Raw genomic sequence first — 18,988 nt, forward strand, 5'->3', positions numbered from 1 at the left:
TCACCATGAGCGATCCCCAACCTTCCTCGGCATGGCGGGCAGTGGATCTGACTCTGACTAGTCTGGATCAGTCGACTCGGATGTTATCCCGTGCGGGTTGGAAGATGCAATGTGTTGGGGAACATTGCATGGGAAATAAAAAAATTCCTACGCACACGAAAGACCTATCCATGATGATGATCATCTGTGAGGAACGATATCCCCTCTCGTAGATGATCCTCACCCTTGTAGATCGCTAAGCGGGAAGCATTGAGAAACGCGGTTGATGTAGTCGAACATCTTCGCGATCCAAATCGCAAGCCCTCCCGCGATCCAATCACGATCTAGCGTCGAACGGACGACACCTCCGCGTTCATCACACGTAGAGCTCGATGACGATATCCGCCTTCTTGATCCAGCAAGAGAGACAAAGTGGTAGCTAAATTCTCCGGCAGTACGACAGCGTGACGGTGATTATGGTGGAGCTACTCTGGCAGGGCCTCGCCGTATCGTACCGAACTAGCTACGGGGTGTCACGAGGTGGTGGAGGGAGAGAGGGTTGTGTCGTGTCTTGAGGTGCAAAAAGCCTCGCTACCCTCCACTATATATATGAGGGGGGGGAGGGGTGGCGCCCTAGGGACTTGCCCTAGGGCTCAGCTGACACAAGGAGGAGGGAGTCCTCCTCCTCCAAGTCGATTTAGAGGAGAAGTCCTCTCCAATTCGGTTTGGCCCCACCTCTCTTTCCTTCACCACTTCGGTTGAATAGGCCCTCTTGGGCACGCCATCAGCCCACTAGGGGCTGGTACATCACCCTTGGGCTTGTTTGGTCCCTCCCGGGTGGGTGTCCCCTCTCGCTGGAACTCCGGAACCCTTTCGTCACTCCCGGTACTTTATAGGTAATGCCTGAAATCCTTCCGGAAGCTAAATGGATACTTCCTATATACCAATCTTCATCTCTGGAGCCTTTCAAAACTCCTCGTGACGTCCGGGATCTCATCCGGGACTCCGAAAAACATTCTGTTAGCAATCAATAATTCAACTATACCGAAATATCATCGAACCTTAAGTGTGCAGACCCTGCGGGTTCGAGAACTATGTAGACATGACCAAGACACTCTCTGGTCAATATCCAATAGCAGGACCTGGCTGTCCATATTGGATCCTACATATTCTACGAAGATCTTAATCGGTTAAACCTCTATGTCAAGGATTCAGCTAATCCCGTATAACATTTCCTTTATCCTTCGGTATGTTACTTGCCCAAGATTGGATCATCGGTATCCATACCTATTTAAATCTAGTTACCGGCAAGTCTCTTTACTCGTTCCGTAATACATATGCTTACAAGGCTTGTTGTGATGTTGTATTACCGAGTGGGTCCCGAGATACCTCTCCATCATACGAAGTGACAAATCCCAGTCTTGATCCATGCTAGCTCAAGGGACACCTTTGGAGATACGTGTAGAGCACCTTTATAGTCACCTAGTTACGTTGCGACGTTTGATACACACAAGGTATTCTTCCGGTGCCAGTGAGTTAAATTATCTCATGATCATAGAAACATATACTTGACATGCAGAAAAATAGTAGCAATAAAATGACACGATGACATGCTACATTTCATAGTTTGGATCTTGTCCATCACATCATTCTCCTAATGATGTGACCCAATTATCAAGTGACAACACTTGTCCATGGCTAGGAAATCTTAACCATCTTTCAGCAACAAGCTAGTCAACTAGAGGCTTACTAGGGACAGTGTGTTGTCTACGTATGCACACATGTATCTGAGTTTTCATTCAATACAATTCTAGAATGGATAATAAATAATTATCTTGAACAAGGAAATATAATAATAACTATTTTATTATTACCTCTAGGACATATTTCCAACACAATGTTCGTCTGCATTACACTCTGTCGCTCCCACAAGGACATCGCGTAGCCGACGACAGAATCTGTCCAGCATGACTCCATAGCTTTGGACCTCCGGTGATCTCCGACACACTTCACCACACCTTAAATTTTCCCCGTTCTCTGCCTCTGTATATATAGTTCATAGTGAAATCTTTAAAAAGACTTAGCTTTAGAAATGGTGTGTGGAAAGTTTGAACTGTCGATTGAACGAAAGGCGGCTTCAGCGTCAGTTGTTGATTCACGCACCCACGCGGCTATTCATAGGGTCGGCCCATCATAAGACAAAGCGAAATCGCTCGACAACGCACACCTTTACGCTTTCGTTCAAGTTCATCAATTGACCGGTCAACTCTTGACATTTGATAATGCATGCAAAAAAATTGAAATAAAGTCATAGATTTTTGAAATTTTGAAAAAATCAAATTTTGAAAAAAAATCTTCCTTTTATGGAAATAAAATCATAAAATTGAAAATAATTCATGAATTAGAAAAAAGACCATTGATTTCCAAAAGTACATCGGTTTTATAAAAAAGTTCAGCGATTTCCAAAATAAGTTCATGAATCTGGGAAAGGGTTAATCGAATTTGAACAAAAATTCATCAAATTTGAAAAACTTCATCCATTTTGAAAAAGAAATTCATCAAATATGAAATAAAAGGAAAAACAAAACCGAAGAAAAAACATTCAGAAATCCAAAAAACAAAGAAAGAAATAGTGACGAGAAGCTTCCCAAAACCGGCTGAGGATGAAATCACTAATTGAAGATTATTCGTTTCAAAGGTCACTCTCACATTCCCATGTTGCGACAAGTAACGCACTGAATGTGTCCACTTGTTGTAATGTGGAAGTTTTTCTTTTTTTCGTAGATCCGTATTTTTAAAACGTTTTTTCTCCTAAATCATGCGTCCAAATCTCTAACCGTTTTCACCGTTCGAGATCTTCAAAACTAGATACAGTATTGATAGGTTTTGACAAATTTTTTTTCATGAAAAAAACAAACAAACAAAACGGATGAAGAAGCGTACCTCTCGAGATAGAAAAAATAACAAAAAAACTCGTTTTCTCGAGAGGCACGGCCGTGGCACTCGCAAAGGCAAAACCAAGTCTTTCGCGAAAAAACGCATTTTTTCCTTTCTGAGAGGCATGGCCATGTCTCTCACAGAAGCAAAATCGTGCCTCTCCCGGAAGCAAAATTGTAGCTCTTGCAGAAAGAAAACAGAGAACACATTTTTTTCTTTTCTAGAAGGCACAGTCGTGCCTCTCGCGAAAGCAAAACCATGCATCTCACAAAAACAGAAAAAAATATTTTTTTCATACAAAAAAATCGTTTTTTTTCATCCAAAAGCTAAGAAAGACTAGTGAAAACCTAAAACATCAAAAAAATAGAGAAAACATACTAAAAAGCCGAAAACGCGGGGGAGTGATCATTGAAATGCTTCTGAAGAAGTGTCAAATGGCAACGCGTGGAAGTGATCATTGAAATGCTTTCGAAGAAGTGCTCTTCAACTAGTTGCTCTCATCTGAGAAATCTTCTCGAAGCTTCCCAAAACCTGGGAGAAGAAATTCACCTGGTGCGTTAAAATTGGCCGTCCTAGTTTGATCAAGCGAAGAGAGAAGGATTTGCCCAGGAAAGAGAATTCCTTATTAGCCGTTCTTTGCATCAAATTATCGTCGCTTCGCATAGGGCGAGCGACCGAACAGAGACGCGATAGGCCAGCCCAGTTTCGCCTAGACGTGATAGGAGGTTCCTTGAACCAATTTTATTATCGGTTTTTCTCGCTTTTTTGTTTTTCACTTTTCGTTTCTTCTTTCTTTATGATTTTATTTTTTTTTCTTTTCGTTTCTTTTTTTCGTTTTTGAAATTTACTTTATCTTTTTTATACTAAGTTCATGTTCAAAAATTGTTCTTCAAATTTCAAAATGTTCTTGCTTTAGAAAAAATGTTCTAGTTTTTAAATAATTGTCGTTTTCCAAAAAATATTCATAACTTTCAAAAATAGTCAGGATTTCAAAAATATTCTTGCTCTTCGAAAAATGTTCGGAACTTACATATTTTGTTTATTTTTACATAACTGTTTCTATTTTCAAATATTGTTCATAAATTTCTAAATTTGATTGCTTCCTTTCGAAATATGTTCACATTTTTAAATTGTGTTCACAAACCAATAACTATTTGGTTCCAATAAAGTTCCCACATTAAAAAATTATTCAGGAATTCAAAAAAATGTTCACATGTTTAAATTTTGTTCATAAATTAAAATGCTTATGACAATTTTCAAAAATGTTCCCATTTCTAAATTTTGCTCACAAATATAAAAATGTTCAATGACTTCAAAAATTATTCCCTTTTTGCAAATTTGTTCAAAAATTCAAAACATATTTTCAATTTCGAAATTTGTTCACACAATTAAAAATTGTTCATGTTTCCAATTTTGTCCACAAATTCAAAAAAAATCACATGTTTTATTTTTGTTCACAAATTATAAAATATTTTGGAATTTCCAAATATTTTTGTTCAAATATTCTGAAAATTCTACGGTTTTCAAAATTACTCTACAAATTTAAAAAATGTTACATGTTCTCGAAATTAGTTTGCAAATTAAAAAATGTTCAAGTTTTGTAAATAATAGTTTAATTTTTAAAAATGGTCACTTTTCAATTTAGCTTTTTAAGAAAAGAAGTGTTTCAAAAAGTAGTTCATAATTGAGAAAATATTATGGTATATAATTTTTTGTTCTTATTTGTTTTACAAAAATAGTTCCCATATAATATTCGAGTTTTAAAAAAGAATCACTTAAAAAATATCCTTGAAATTTTAAAACAAATTTCAATCTTCCAAGGATTATAGTACATATATACTACTCCCTCCATCCTAAAATTCTTATCTTAGCTTTATGTAGAAATGGTTGTATCGAAGTACTAAAACTTGACTAGGTACATTCACATCTAAACAAATTTAAGACAAGATTTTTGGGACAGAGGGAGTATGTTACTCTGCACTAAACGTGGCTATGTCTAGCTTCCATGATATCAGGACAAGAGTTTGATACCTCACCCACAAATTTTATTTTATTAAATTTGATGAACTTGTTTTATTGTTTGTCTGCCTGTTTGTTCTTTAATACTCGCGCTGCAATCTTGTCAGAGCAAGTTGCCTGGCATAGTGGCTAGTGCATTGCAGACACATTCCATCTATATTCATGTTGAGCTTTTAAAAAGTCCAAAAGACAACAAACAATAACAAAAGAAATACATGTCATATACTCCCGCCGTTCGAAAATACTTGTCATGCGAATAGATGTATGTAGATGTATTTTAGTTTTAGATACATCCATTTTTATCTATTTCTTCAACAAGTATTTTTGGACGGATTAAGTATAAAATTTACAAATTACGTGCATGGGAAACTAAAAATCTGTCATATCTATTTTTTTTAACAAAAGTATTAAAGAACCTAAGTGGCATGGTCTAAAAATGATGTCAAAAAAATACTGAAGAAAGAAACATTAGGAAGAAAAGTCTCACGAATAACAAACTGTCATGGGATGTTTCATAAATGAATTTGGCTGGTGTAAAAAGGAATTTTGTTTCAATGATTTTGTAAAAAAAAAACGGAATTTACCACAGTTTGTTTGAGAAAAACTGTACATGTTCCAAAAAGAAATAATTGACCATGTTCGAACAACTAAATTTGCTATTGTCCGAGACTATATTTGCTATGTCAGGAAAAAAAATATTTTTATTTTGCCATGGTTCTATTACAAAAGAAATCCATGGACCGACTATGAAAATTTGCCATGGTAAAAAAAGACATGGTCCGAGAAAGTAAGTTTGCCACCATGTCCATATAACAGATTTGCCATGGACACTTGAAAATTGTTGCCGCTAGTTTGACATTGTTATTTAAGTCTATAATTAACAGAAATTACCATGTTGTTGAATTCTCCATGTAAAAGAACACAACTTCAAAAGAACATAGTATATGCAAAGCAAAAAAGATGCCATATGGACAAAAAAGAGACCTATGGAAGTTTGCTATGACTGTTAAGTAGATATAATACAAACTGAAACTAACCAAGGCAGAATACATGTTCTGGATTTACAAAAAGAACATGATTTCCCCCTAATGTCAAGTTGTAAACTTGTAACCACAAAGACAATTTGTCATAGCAAAAAATGTTGAGATATGGCAAAAAAATAACTATCTCGTTTCCTCTGATCACTAAAAATCATGGCGATATTGCCATCCTAATAAATTTGCGGACATGGCACACTTACTGGCATGGAAGGAATTAAAGGATCCATGGAATTTTTGACAAAAATGCTGCAAAATTGCAAGGGGGCAAGGGAAAGTACTGAATGATTTGGTTCTTGGCGGTTCCGCCACGAGTTGGGGGTGGCACAGGTGCAATACAGCAGGAGCAGGAGGCGAGCTGCGGCATATCGTCCAGCTAAAGTAGTCAGGAGATAATGTGGCGACAAAGATCCCCCATTCAATGGCTTGCTGAAGGTGACATCAACACAAAATCCTTTCATCATAAAGCATCAATGAGGAGAAGGAAGATCAAAATTGCGCAGCTGAAGCGGGATGATGGATTCATGTGTGCTAATGAGGTGGAGTTTGGGGGTGTGACTTCTGATTTTTATCTAGTGTGTCGTAAGAGAATGTACAAGGTTGCTCTCTCATTTTACCCTGGAGCTTGTACATGGGTTATTGATTCAACCACGTGCTACCTTGCTCTCCCTCTCTCTCCTCATTTCCACATACAAGCTTGAATATTGGTGCCGACAGAATGACTCATTGGTGAAGATGTGCCATGGTCAAATCGGTTCTGTGCTTAATCCATAGTCCTTTAAGTCCGAAACAGCAAACATAAGGATAAATGAAGGAGAATTCTTAAGGAACCTTAAACTTCTTGTTTCCTCTTCAAGAAGGCAAGAATAAATCTATATGATAAGTCTCAAGCACAAATCTTCTTACAAATAAAAAAACATAGTTCATTCAGATATCTTATCGGAAACACAATGATGCATACGGTCCGCCCCCACGGCTAAATGAATATGAAACAATATGGACCGAAAAACACATATATGATCCTCCAATCGTGGACACAAGAGTGCCTAAAAGGATATTTATGCCTTCTATCCAAACACAGTTTCTTCATTATTAATACTCCCAACACCTCATTCTTCATTAATACTCACGACACCTCCATGATGAAAAATTATTCACCATCTAGTTTAGCTGCCTCAGCGGCGGCTGGAAGAGGGTGATGGATGGTGTTATTCACCATCTAGTTTAGCAGCCTCGTCAGCTGGAAGAGGGTGATGGAACAGGAATATGATGGATTTAGTGATTTGAATGATTATAAGTTGAAACCACCATTCAAAGTATTTGAGAGCAAGAGTTTATCCGGATGTAAATGTCCCTCTGGTGAGATTTGTGCCCATCAATATTAAGGAAAGGAGACAAATATCCTGTTTATTATGAAAAGTTACCAGATTTATGCTTTTCTGCGGATTAATGAGCCACATAGTGGAGGAATGTGGTGATGGTCTTCATGCTCCAGAGAGTTGTGAATGGGGAGACTGGATCAAATGGAATTTTTGATAACACAGGACCATGCGGGCATCAGGTCGAGATGGCGGTGGCCGTACAGGCAGAGGCTTGAGTATGAGGACCCTGCCCAGTTTGACATGGATTATTCTCAGGAGGACCGGACTGGATTCAACGAGCCTCCAAGGGAAAACTGCAATCTAGTTATATGTGAAAATACTGGTTGAGCATGTGGTTTTGTGAAAACAATGATAGATATGATTGGGTTAAATGCAAACACGCGCCTCTATACGCTGATCAGTGACAAATACTTGTACAGTGACAGAGGCTACAAAGGAATTGAAGTGCAGCAAAGATCGTCAAAACAAGATAAAAACTATTCGACCAACCTTCAATCGCTGAATCACAATCTGATTCTGTTGGACAGACCAGTCCAGATAAACATCACACAAGTGACCAGTCAGCCTGCCACTACTACTTGTCAGTCCTCACACTTCTCAGTCCCAGATAGACATAGGTTCTACGGCAACGACGACAAATCCCAGTTCAAGGTCCGTGATATGGCGCATGTGGAGACGCCTGGAAGGTCGAATCAAAAACAGGAAACATAATGCTTGACCCAAACTGGAACAAAAAGAATGCAATGCCAACTCTGCAGTTTCTGAAAGCCTTAATTGCGTAGAGCACCGGCAATTAGCTGTTTATTTTTCACTCAATCAGAAGAGGAACATCATTAACCACACATTTACTGATCAATGATGCAGCACTCTACCTCTGTTTATAAATGTACGACGTTTTGGCAGTTTAAATTGAACTGTCAAGACGTCTTGCCTGATAAGCATCTCCAGAACCAAGCGACGAACCGGCCTACCACTACCCGAGCTCACACGCTACACATTTACTTGCTATGAACCACAAAAGGTAACAGTCCATGGTCCACAATGTAGGGCGCCAGTGGAACAGCAAATGTATCCATCAGACCAAGCTAGCCTGATAAGGGGAAGTAAACGCCTTAATTCAAGAGGATGAACAGAGAACAGATCACCCAACAGGTCAACCATCCACCCCGGCTATTACTAAGCAACAAGATTGCACTTCCTGCCCTCCACTTGTGCTTGTCCACACACTGACCGAGACACCGATGATTGCTCTTGATCGCAATGCGCGGCTTTTAAAAATGATGTCCCAATGTACTATCTCGCTGGATGAATCTTTTTCAAAACAAAAATTTGGAAGTTCTTTTTTTTTTGGCCAATATCAGGTCAAGTAAACTATGGCACGTTTTAAAAATTCAGGCAAGGACCAAGTCAATGATAACTAAACAATCAACAAATCCTTTTTTTGTAAGGAAGGTTTTGAGGAAGATTGGGCCAATTGTTAGTAGATTATAGCATGCAACAAATAGTGAAACAGTTAAACAACAGTGTGAACTAGGAAGCTGCCTGGTGGGCTGTGGGCACTTGCGTAAAATCCAATTTTCTTGACCCAGTGGCGACTACGACTACGACTACAACTACAAGGGGCCAACCAAAATGGGAGCAAGGTCTGCTTCCTTATTTCCTTGGCCTCCATTGATGCTTTATCCAGTGAGGGAACAACATAAGCTTTGGCTCCCATGCCAGCTTCACCAAAAAATACCATGAAGAAACTTCAGTTGCACAACAAAACATACAGCAAGGTATTGCACATACACTCCCTTGGCCTTGCTCTTGTGTTGCTAGTCTTCTGCTTGCCATCTCCTACCAATTCCTGCACGGAGCAGGAGAAGGACTCCCTTCTCCGGTTCCTTGCGGAGCTCTCCCAAGACGGCGGCCTCTCCACGCCATGGCAGAATGGCACGGATTGCTGCAAGTGGGAAGGGATCGCCTGCAAGCAAGATGGAACGGTCATCGGTGTCTTGCTGCCTTCGAAGGGCCTCGAGGGGGGGGGGGGGGCACATATCACGGTCCTTTGGCACCCTCACCAGGCTGGAACACCTTGATCTCTCTGACAACTCGCTGTCCGGCGGTCTGCCGCTGGAATTATTGTCTTCCAGCAGCATCGCCATCCTTGATGTCAGCTTTAACAAGCTAAGGGGACATTCCATGAGTTGCCATCTTCAACACCCGCCAGGCCTCTGCAGGTTCTAAACATCTCAAGCAACTTATTTGCAGGACAGTTCCCATCCACCACATGGAAATCAATGGAGAATCTGGTCACACTCAATGCCAGCAGTAACAGCTTTACTGGGCAGATACCAACTCAATTATGCAACATCTCGCCATTCCTCACTGTTCTTGATCTGTGTTTCAACAAATTTAGTGGCGGCATCCCCCCAGGACTTGGTGATTGCTCCATGCTGAGAGAGTTCAGGGCCGGGCATAACAACCTCAGAGGAATGCTCCCAGACGAACTCTTCAATGTAACCTCGTTGGAATATCTTGTCTTTGGTAAACAATGGTTTGGATGGAGTTCTTGATACTGCAAACATAGTCAACCTCAGAAATATTGTAACCCTTGATCTCGGAGGGAACCGATTCAGTGGCAAGATTCCAGATTATATAGGTCAGTTCAAGAGACTGGAGGAGTTCCATTTGAACAACAACATGATGTCAGGGGAGCTGCCATCTGCTCTGAGCAACAGCACGAATCTCATAACAATTGACCTCAAGAGCAATTACTTTAGTGGAGAACTTACCAAGGTGAATTTCTCCAACCTGCCCAACCTAAAGACTTTAGATCTATATTCCAACAACTTATCTGGCACAGTTCCAGAAAGCATGTACTCGTGCAGTAATCTGACTGCACTGCGACTATCTAGCAATAACTTACATGGGCAGCTCTCATTGAGAATAGGTAATCTGAAGCATCTGTCCTTCTTATCACTTGGCAAAAACAATTTTACAAACATCACAAATGCACTTCAGATTCTTAAGAGCAGCAAGAACCTGACCATGTTGCTTATTGGGAACAACTTTAGGGGAGAGATCCTCTCACAGGATGAAATAATTTATGGTTTTGAAAATCTTCAGGTTCTCAGTATGCAAGGTTGCGAATTGTCCGGGAGAATACCTGTATGGATATCAAGGGTTGCAAACTTGCAGATGTTAATTTTATATGATAATCGTCTCACTGGACTAATACCAGGCTGGATCTCCTCTCTAAGTCATCTTTTTTATATGGACGTGTCAAGCAACAGACTAACAGGAGAAATCCCTTCAACCTTGATGATGATGCCAATGCTAAAATCAACACACAACGCAACGCATATGAACCCAAGGGTCTTTGGTCTGACAGTTTATAATGGCCCATCACTTCAATACCGTATCATTACTTCTTTCCCAGCGGTGTTGAATCTAAGCAATAACTACTTGACAGGCGTAATTCCCCCACAGATTGGCCAGCTCAAAATGCTTGATGTTCTTGATTTCAGTTTTAATAAGCTGTCCGGGCAGATCCCACAATCGGTTTGCAACCTCAGAAACTTGCAGGTGCTAGACTTGTCCAGTAACAATCTCACAGGTGCTATCCCAGTAGCATTGAACGCCCTGAACTTCCTTTCCGTGTTCAACATTTCAAACAATGACCTAGAAGGAGTTTAATACATTTCAGAATTCTAGTTTCGACGGGAACCCCAAGCTGTGTGGCTCCGTTCTCACTCAAGAATGCAGTTCAGCAGAAGCACATCAACCCATCAATCCATCCGCAAGACAAGCTGACTACAAGGTGGCCTTTGTGATTGCATTCAGTGTGTTCTTCGGTGTAGGGGTGCTGTATGATCAGTTAGTCTTGTCAAGGTATTTTGGCAAGTTCTACTTCGCTTAACATATTGGTTCAATGCGATTAGGCTGCTGCTCAGGTTCAGCAACAGGTCCAACAAACAAGCTTCTTCTGTAGGTGTGAGCCACAAATAGGTTAGCAAAAAATATTCTATGATGAAGAGTGATTTCATTCTATGGGGATGTAAAAGTATGTAACTAAGTAACATGATTTGAGCTAGAATATGCACTCTTTATTCTTTATCTATTAATAGCTTTAATTTCATCGTTTGCTTTGCTTCCTGGACAATAAACGTTGCATTCAGGCATTCGGAATTTCAGGGTGCACTAGTAAGCGTGCACGTGGAATTTACATCTTTCCGGAAAGCAAATCTTTGCTCGTGGAATCAGTATGTGTCATTCTCCAGTTTAAGCTGGTGTAATAAACTATGATGCATTGTCTACATCACACTTTCTTCCAAATGCACTGTCTACCTCACCCTGGGTACTCTATAGTGAATAGAATTATGCAAGCTTTTTTTTTCGAGAAAACGCAAAGACTCTGCGTTTCATTTCATTGAAAAGGGAGATAGTTTAGCATTACATGCCTCCGAGGAGGAGGCCCACCGGGGAATTATGCAAGATCACCTAGACACCTAAAATTGAAATACATCCAATGTGCTTTTTACCAATAAAGAGGACATGTTGAAACAAAAAAGAATGACACTCATCTCAGCTTTTAATTCACATAAGATAAAATGAAGAAAGGGAGTTTGTTAGTAAATTTAGCATATCACTAATCAATAACACATCATACAACTACTCCAATAGAGTGTATTTAGTTTATCTAGTGAGTGATGAGAGAATGTACAAGGTTCCTCTCTCATTTTACCTTGGAGCTTGTACATGGGTTATTGATTCATCCACACATAACCTTGCTCTCTCTCTCTCTCTCCTCATTTCCACATACAAGCTTGAATATTGGTGCCGACAACATGACTGATTGGTGAAGATGTGCCATGGTCAACCCGGTTGTGTTCTGAATCAATAGTCCGAAACAGCAATCATAAGAAATCATTTATAAAGAAAAAGGGAAATAGGTGAAATTTATACATGAAGGAAAATTCTAAAGGAACCTTAAACTTCTGGTTTCCTCTTCATGTACAAGAAGGCAAGAATAAATATATGTGGTCAATACTTTACAAATCCCCATCTTACGAATAAAAATCATAGTTCATTCATATATCTGATCCAAAACACAACAATGACTACGGTCCGCCCCCACAACTAAATGATTATGAAACAATGAAACCTTATAGAATGGACACAAAAAACAAGTATATGATCCTCCATTCTTGGACATAAATACGCCTAAAAGAAGCAACAACAGAAGGGATGATTTACGAGTTTCACCCAAACACAGATTCTTCATTAATACTCACGACAGCTCAATCATGAAAAAATAAGAGGTAAATCAGAAGCAGAAGGCGTGATCACAACCCAAAATAGATGACAGTATAATCAATAAAATATTTAGTTCAAGGTTCATGAAACTTCAATGATGCATTACCTAAGAAACTGCTTCTGGAGACAAACCATACCTCGAGGTAATTCTGGCACTTGGATTTAAGAAAGTGCATACCTTAAATGGAAGCACTTGTAAAACCTCCTTCAGTATCATCTTTGTGTAATTACGTAGCACGGCTCTCTGTTTTTATTAGCCCTACAGAACTGCTAAAGCTGGTTACATAGCATGCATAGATCAGGAAGAAATAACAAGAATAAGTAACCTATATGACAATAAGTACACCCTATATTATATAGAGAGAATAGCATGAGCCTGCCAGGCATATACTGTCTTTCAACAGTCACAAAACCATCAGGATCAGGGTTGGTTTAAAAACGGCACTTAGTTCCCTGCAGGTCAATATCCCAATGCACTTAGAGCATCTCTAGTAGAACCCTCAAACTCCCAAACCCTTAAAAATAACCGCTTTTTTACAGTTTTCGTCCGAAAAATGGCGTAGACTAGAACCCTTAAACCCTTAAACCCGTAAATAATTTTAGAGGTCCGACCCTCAAACGCCATCGCAGCCTGTAGAAGTGAGGGTTGGGGGGAGTTTCTCCCCCCAAACTGCAATCCATTTCCTCGCGAGCGCGGGAGGAAGTTCCAGCTTCCTTCCCTCCCTCCGCAGCGCCGCCGCCGCTCCGCTCCGCCGCCCCGCCCTCGATCCGCCGCCGTCGCCCCGCCCTCCGCCGCCTGCGCCCCGCCCCGGCCGCCCTCTGCCGCCGCCAGCCCGCCCTCCGCCGCCTGCGCCCCCCGCATCGCGCGGCCGTCCCTCCGCCACCACGCCCCGCCCCGGCCGCCCTCTGCCGCCGCCGCCCCGCCCTCCGCAGCGCCCCGCCCCGGCCCGCCCCGCCCTACGCCACGCCCCGGCCGGCCCTCCGCCCCGGCCGGCCCTCCGCTCCGCCTCCGCCTCCGCCCCGGCAGGCCCTCCGCCCCGGCCGGCGCTCCGCCTCCACGCCGGCCGCCCCTCCCAGCGCCGCCACCCCCGTCCCGGCCGGCCCTCTGCAGGTTCGATTTTTTGCTTTTTTCTTCATTTTTACATTTTTGCTTTTTTCTTCATTTTTACATTTTGGCACTCATATTGTAGATGGAGTTGAACAACGCCGACATGGACTCGTTGTCGGATTCGTCGGATTGGTCGTCATCCGACGATTCCGACATTGACGAGTTGTTGCAAGACGACGACGTCGAGATGATGAGCCTCCTCGTCGACGTGCAAGCGTTTGAAGACCGCGTGAAGCTTTTGGATCAGAGGAGAGGGTCGAAGATGGGGCGACTCACCATCTACCGGAACCGCGCTCTCGGACACGAGCATTTGATGCGAGACTACTTCGCGGAGGTACCTACATACCCTCCTCGTCTCTTTCGCAGAAGGTACCGGATGAGACGTAGTTTGTTTGTGAAGATTGTCACCGATTGTGAGGCCGCCTCGTATTACTTTAAACGTCGTAGATCCGCCGCCGGTATCATGGGGTTTAGTGCATATCAAAAGATATCAGCGGCGATGCGGGTACTCGCTTATGGCATACCCGCGGATTATATCGACGAGTATCTTCGCATTGGGGAAGATACAACCACGGAGTCCGTCCGTAGGTTTGCCAAGTTGGTCATCCGGTTGTATGGTGAGAAGTATCTTCGGGCACCAAACGAGGAAGATACAAAGAGATTAATGGAAATGAATGAAAAAAGGGGATGGCCGGGGATGCTTGGTAGTCTTGATTGCATGCATTGGAGGTGGAAAAATTGTCCAAAGGGATGGCATGGAATGTATTGCGGTAAAAGCCGTGATGCTACCATTGTGCTTGAGGCCGTAGCATCGAAGGACACATGGATTTGGCATGCATTCTTTGGGTTGCCGGGAACACTCAATGATATCAATGTCCTCAATAGATCTCCATTGTTCAAAAGATTAATTTCTGGGGATGCTCCAGCTTGCAACTACAAAATCATGAACAATGAGTATTCAATGGGATACTATCTCACCGATGGCATCTATCCCTCATGGGCAACTCTTGTGAAGTCCATCAAGGAGAAAAATGGGGTGCCCTTAACAAGAAAAGAGGCTCATTTCACCAAGGCACAAGAGGCAGCCCGCAAAGATATTGAGAGAGCTTTTGGTGTTTTACAAGCAAGGTTTGCCATAGTTCGGGGTCCAGCTCGGTTTTGAGACAAGAAAACCTTGGTGAACATCATGAAATGTTGTGTGATTCTACACAACATGATCCTAGAGGATGAGAGAGGGTTAAACCTCCCTTGTTTCTATGACAATGTTGGTACGCGTGTGCAACCGGAAAGAAACCCTTCTCGCATACACGTCTTTCTTGAAGCACATCGTGAGATTGAGGGTGCAACCACTCATGGTCGTCTCCGGGATGATCTAACAGAGCACCACTGGAAGTTGGATGGGCGGCGTATTGGCCCATGATGTATCCTTGTTTTACTTTTCTATGTCCTATTTGATTCGAACAATTGTTGTTATTTGCTCAAACATTGTTGTAATGATTTGAATGATTATTGTTTTATTCGGTGTTTTAATAATAACTAGAATGATTACTGTTTTATGTCAAATGTGATTGAATTTGTGATATGTCATATGATGAAATGTGATGAAATGTGTGATATATGAAATGACAGTTTTAAGGTTTGGGGTTGGGCAAAGAGTAGAACCCTCAAACCCAACCCTTATAACGGAATATTCCGTTATAAGGGTTGGGTTTGAGGGTTAGTCTTTGCCCCTGTTTTTCAACCCAAAGTGTCAAAAATGGGCAATTCTCAACCCTTAAAACTGATTTTACATTTAAGGGTTTGAGGGTTCTACTAGAGATGCTCTTAGCAATTTCTAGTACTACAGATCCGGATGAGTTTCCAACTTGCTCAGGTAGGTTGGTACTTATTTGGACCTGTTCTGGTATTTGAAACAGACCAAAAATTAAACCAAGAATTTGGGGCCTGAACAATATCAGTTTCAGAGTATCAAGGGATCAACAGCTTGCTAGTTTGTCATCTATTACGCACAATGCAACCTGCCCACAAACTGAACGGCATCGATGCTACAGTTTGGAAGAAAAAGGACTGCTCCCTCTACGGTCAGGTTATGTGATGCTTTTGGTTGCAAACTAAATCTACCACAAGAGCATTCAACCTTTCAAGGTAAAATAGCTGTTACAGTTTCTCTCCCATCTTAATAATTTTCGGAGATTCTTTCCATGCCAATCTATAATCTGTCATTGTAGAACTGCAAATATTGACTGACTGCCCACTCTTGGTTGAACACTAACTATTGAGTGGCACAGCTGAGCAATTTAGACCATCAAATCACATGATTCAATAGCCATACACCGCAGCAAATAGAAAATCAATCACGGTTAAAACTGAAACAAATCATCTCATCTCATCCATCAAGTAAGAACAAATTATAAGACTAAGGGTTTGCATAAATCTAACATCGCATTTACAAAGCTCAGATTAAATTCAGCTGACATGTTAGTGATGAAATTATGTTAATTCTTCAGAGTGAGTGTTGAAATATCACAGGTACATCATAACAGAGAAGACTGATATGCATAAAGTATATGGTCAGATTGATTTAGCTCTTTTGCAATGCCCAGCTTAAATTACATGGCCATCAACAAACACATTGGAAAAAAATGAACCAAGTTGGAACACATAATAGTTGAGTTACAGAGTATGGGTCTGAATTGTCTCAACATGGTAACATCATGATGTAGTTCACTCAACTCCGTTGTGTAATTATGTGCAATTTCAACAAAATACCGAAGTTACAATGCTGGGAACACTCAAAACAGACTTACATTACAATCTAACCTAATGACATCTTCCTTGCAAAATACAATTACAAATAGGTGTAACATCACCAAGCTATAGCTCATGTAGACATAATGTTATTCCTACTTTTCTTGTCCAGTGCCAAATAGGCTACAGCCATGAGGAGAATCGCCCTGCAACCACAAACAACAGAAGCAAAAAAAAAAACAAGCAAAACAGGAGAACAATGGTTAGTCATAAAAGTGTGGCGATCAAGGTGGCCTCAGACCGTCCTAGTTCGAAAATGTCGTCATGGAACAGACAATCTATGTTGACTGTTCAGCAACCAATACTAATCATCACCGGCCAAGATCAACTTCACAATCATAAAAAAGAGCAAAAAACAAGTGATCAGTGCAGAGTACATTGTGTCAGATTCAAAGTATTCTCAGCACCCTTCAAAGGAAGTAAGACAGGGATAACTGTATTTTTACTTGTGATCTCATCATACACACCCACACTTAACAGATCGAAAACAAGAAAAAGTTTTTTAAGACAATTGTGGAATCTATCAGATCTTCCTATCAATGTGAAAGAACTGACATGGCCGCCTCAACGGACGATTTCCCTTTCGTAGTTTCGCATCATTTAGATCCCAAAAACATGAAAGAAGTACAAAGTTGGTGAATATATGAGGCGTTTCCAGGATAAGCTGGCACCGAGAACGCCACCAATCAGGATATCACCACAAAATCGCGTCTAGCGTCCGAGCCATTACCCCGCGAGGAACTCAAATCATCCCACGGAATCGGTAATGGACGCGCGCATCAACTTCAAAACCAAGAAAAAAAATCAACAGGGCAAACACAAACCAAAAAACTCGATTTGGGGGATCTGGGAGCTCAGACAGCCAAGGGTTTGTCTTCAAAGGCGCTGCTGAAGAGGCAGCATCAGAAACTCTAGTCCACATAGATGTCATCACCGCTACTCGAACCACCCCCAAACCAGCCGACGGCGAAAACGCAGAGAAGGAACACCGAATGAAAAGAAATCTAAAGAAGAAACAGAATCGATCGATGGGATGGGATCTGGGTGCTCAGACAGCCAAGGGGTTGTCTGCAGATGCCGCTGAAGAGGCGGGATCAGAAACTCTAGTCCACAAATTTGTCATCACCGCCGCAGAAACATCTCATCTACCATCTAGAGCAGCACCAACAAGAAACAGATGCAAACGAAAATCGAAAGAGCGATGCGTGCACACGGGTGGAGGGGGGAGAGCCGCAGGTGGATGAACATGGAGGCGGCGTGGTGTGGATTTATAGGTGTGGCAGACGTTTCTAGGGTTTTCCCCCTCGGGTGCGAACGGGCCGGGCCGAAGCATTGGTCCTCCGCTGGGCCGCCGCGCTACGTGTGGGCTGGACGACCATTGTTAGATAGACTATAAAAAAACAATGACGCGTCTCTTTGCTTCATCAAAAAATAAATTTAGGCATCTTACAAATGAAATAGAAAAATAGAGGCGTCTCTGCTCGAGGACTCCTTGTTATCTTACACTTTTTTTACCTTTCCTTACAAAGAGGATGCTATCTTATACACTCCGTGAACTCGCCCGAAAGATTGACTCGAAGAAGAAACGTTGTCATCTGTGTGAACGGCACCCATGTATGGACTAAGATCCTAGCTATCTACTAGCCGGAGCCGAGATACTAGAAATACGTTCCTTGTAACCGGCCTTTGGAACGGCAGACGGAGGGAAGGCGAAACCACGGGTTCGTCGGCGGAGATCGAGGGGGGGGGGGGGGCTTTCCCTAGTCACCTTGCGAAAGGGGAAAGAAAAACAACTTCTCAAGAAAAATGCCCATAAAACATGTGTTGTCGTGCATTAAAATTAAAAAACTCGTTATGAGGCTTATTGTTAAATTTTGCAAAGCGAACTAAACTAGATTGAAAATATTCCACTAGGAAGGGTAATCATTGCAAATCTCGGCCACGGCAATGTTTGTTTGGGCAGACATAATTTCGCTATTGTTGTACCAGCCAATTGCCTTTCGCCTTTACAATATTTTGTTCTTAAAGTGGCACAAGGATTTTTTTTTTGTATCCCATATGCACAAAAGATTACAAAAAGAATTTGGTCTTGCTTACGAAGGCATTTAAATTCATCATTGATTGGGCCATCACTAAATTCGTCGACAATGCCTTCGCGTTCCTCTTGGTTCTCCACTGAGTTTTGTAGATTTTTGAGTTATAGTTGTCTGAGTTATAGATGAAAACAGAATTATTTTTATAAAAAAAATACATACGGTCTAATGGTTTATTCTCCAAAGAACCAAGAGGAGGTGCAAATGAAATCCATGATCACCTACTCTACAAATTAAAGTCCTTAAATATGGTTCAAGTTAACATGTTTCTAGATAAACATACAAATATCAATAGTAATAAATAGGTTATATAGTGTAAGCAAG

General features: G+C 41.4%; 5 non-coding genes and 1 pseudogene across 5 annotated transcripts; 1 reads left to right on the forward strand and 5 right to left on the reverse strand.

Moving 5' to 3' along the window:
- Positions 1-9,008: 9,008 nt before the first annotated feature.
- Positions 9,009-11,459, forward strand: LOC123410453 (annotated as a pseudogene).
- Positions 11,460-16,803: 5,344 nt separating this feature from the next.
- LOC123414525 lies at positions 16,804-16,890 on the reverse strand. The gene has a single exon (XR_006614462.1). It is a non-coding gene; the product is annotated as a small nucleolar RNA snoR20a (small nucleolar RNA).
- Positions 16,891-16,947: 57 nt separating this feature from the next.
- Positions 16,948-17,040, reverse strand: LOC123414404. Its single transcript, XR_006614375.1, has one exon. It is a non-coding gene; the product is annotated as a small nucleolar RNA R38 (small nucleolar RNA).
- A 168-nt stretch (positions 17,041-17,208) lies between these two features.
- Positions 17,209-17,336, reverse strand: LOC123414533. The gene has a single exon (XR_006614470.1). It is a non-coding gene; the product is annotated as a small nucleolar RNA snoR80 (small nucleolar RNA).
- Positions 17,337-17,417: 81 nt separating this feature from the next.
- On the reverse strand, positions 17,418-17,514 carry LOC123414500. Its single transcript, XR_006614444.1, has one exon. It is a non-coding gene; the product is annotated as a small nucleolar RNA Z157/R69/R10 (small nucleolar RNA).
- Positions 17,515-17,611: 97 nt separating this feature from the next.
- Positions 17,612-17,705, reverse strand: LOC123414502. The gene has a single exon (XR_006614446.1). It is a non-coding gene; the product is annotated as a small nucleolar RNA Z157/R69/R10 (small nucleolar RNA).
- Between the last annotated feature and the right edge of the window lie 1,283 nt (positions 17,706-18,988).

Source organism: Hordeum vulgare, chromosome 7H, assembly GCF_904849725.1.
Source record: "Hordeum vulgare subsp. vulgare chromosome 7H, MorexV3_pseudomolecules_assembly, whole genome shotgun sequence".
NCBI classification, from domain to species: domain Eukaryota; kingdom Viridiplantae; phylum Streptophyta; class Magnoliopsida; order Poales; family Poaceae; genus Hordeum; species Hordeum vulgare.